The 1,825-nt window shown below is 39.6% G+C and overlaps 1 long non-coding RNA gene across 1 annotated transcript; it reads left to right on the top strand.

The window, feature by feature from the left end:
- Positions 1-348: 348 nt before the first annotated feature.
- LOC139194256 (uncharacterized) lies at positions 349-1,549 on the top strand. Its single transcript, XR_011579016.1, has 3 exons — positions 349-561; positions 689-787; positions 885-1,549. It is a non-coding gene; the product is annotated as an uncharacterized lncRNA (long non-coding RNA).
- The last annotated feature ends 276 nt before the right edge of the window (positions 1,550-1,825 follow it).

The raw sequence follows: 1,825 nt of genomic DNA, 5'->3' as shown, positions 1-1,825 counted from the left end.
CCAAGAAAAACACCTGGGGACCTTGTCGGCAATTGAAGACAGCGAAGGTCACCCGGGTGACCAATGATCGTATCACAATCGGATATGATGAGCGACATCGGACAACACCAACGACGGAGTAGCATAGTGCATTGGCCCATGACATTGGGCACGTCGTGCGGACCTTTTGCCCTATGCAGTGGAAGTCTTGGAAGGCGATGCCAGAGAAGGTGAAGAACACGGTGCGCAATCATTTGTTAGTAAGTATTTTTGCCTTTTTAATGCTTTTCATCTAAAATTTATATATTTATATTTATTAATGTCTTTTATTAATAATACTTTCATAATATTTGTTACATGTAGACAAACTACAATTTGGATGACATCAACGAGGACATGTTGACGTACCTCAATCGGCTATACTCCGAACGCTACAAGTTGTGGAAGAGTGACTTGCACCAGTATTTCGAGATGTTTAGTGATCCGCAGGTCGCTCTCGAGGAGGGTTGCCTGAATGAGCTCGAAGACCGACAAGATAATTGGGATTGACTTTGCGGTCATTTTCAGGAGCCGGTCTATGTGGTGCGTTTTTAATTAGGACTTCTTTCATGTTACTTTTTAAAATTTTTACTAATGTTTATTATGATTTTTTAAAATTTTTTATGTTCTTTAAATATTACGACTAATATGTTTATTTTGTGTATAACAGAAGAAGGCGAAGGCGAACAAGGGCAATCGGGAGAAGAAGACTCTTTTCCACCATTCGGGTTTAAGGCCTTTCTCATATAGGATGTAGGCGTGGCAGAAGGTATATATTACAGCTTTTATTTCCAATTTTAAAATGTCGCTAATAATGTTTTTTGTTTGTTTTCGTACTAACATTTTCCTTATCTTTTCTATTTCAGGAGGGTTCAAAATTCCCGGAGATCGATGTCTTTGCTAACGTTTATGTTCGGCCTGGGATGAGTTGACCGAGTTACTTCTTGCAAGTAATTTCTTATGCATTAAAGATTTATACTAATGATTTCAAATTGTTTTCTATTAATAATCCATGTTTTTTCATAGGCGACTATGGTGGAGAAGGGTTAGTCGCTTCAGGAGTTCGCCTCCCAGCTTACCCAGGACACGCCAATCGATCTGTGGATCCCTCTGAAGATGCGGGGTTTCACATCCTTACAGAGACGTTCAACCACACTTTTGGTCGGACGCAAGGGACATATTGTCGGGGGATGGGAAATGCCAGGTGGAGGGAGAGTAGAGCATCTTCATCCTTGCAGTCGAAGGGCGAGGTTATAACTTTGACGCAGGAAGTCGCTAGCATGAGGAGTGAGCTTGCATCGTACATGTCTTAAATGTGAATGCTTGTACAAGCCCTTAGTTCCTCCGGGATCCGTCTCCCCAGTTTTTTTGCACCACGACCGTCAGAGCCCCTCCACACCGTGCATACACAGCAATCAGGCCCGTCGACCTTCGACCCCGTCCCTAACCCCACCTTCTTCTAGCAGCAAGATTACCAAGCACCTCTAAATGACTTGCGTATAGATTATTCCTTATTTTTTTCATAGTTTTTGTTCCCTCTTTCTTTTTAAACTTTGTATTTGTTTGTACATTTTTATTTATATTATAAAAAAATTGTTTTTTATTCATTAATTTGTTTTTTTTCTTCTGAATTGTATGAAATATATATTTTTAATAATATTCCTTTTATTCTATTTATTATTATTATTTTTTATTAAAAATTACACTTGCGCGACGCATACCTGTCGTCGTGTAAAACCACACGCGTGTTACATGTTTCGTCGTGCAAAGATTTTCGAGACGAATTTTAGACGTCTCCAGAAATTCT

Source organism: Malus domestica, chromosome 03, assembly GCF_042453785.1.
Source record: "Malus domestica chromosome 03, GDT2T_hap1".
NCBI classification, from domain to species: Eukaryota; Viridiplantae; Streptophyta; class Magnoliopsida; order Rosales; family Rosaceae; genus Malus; species Malus domestica.
Note: the sequence above shows the minus strand (reverse complement) of the source record. Positions and strands in the feature narration are given on the sequence as shown.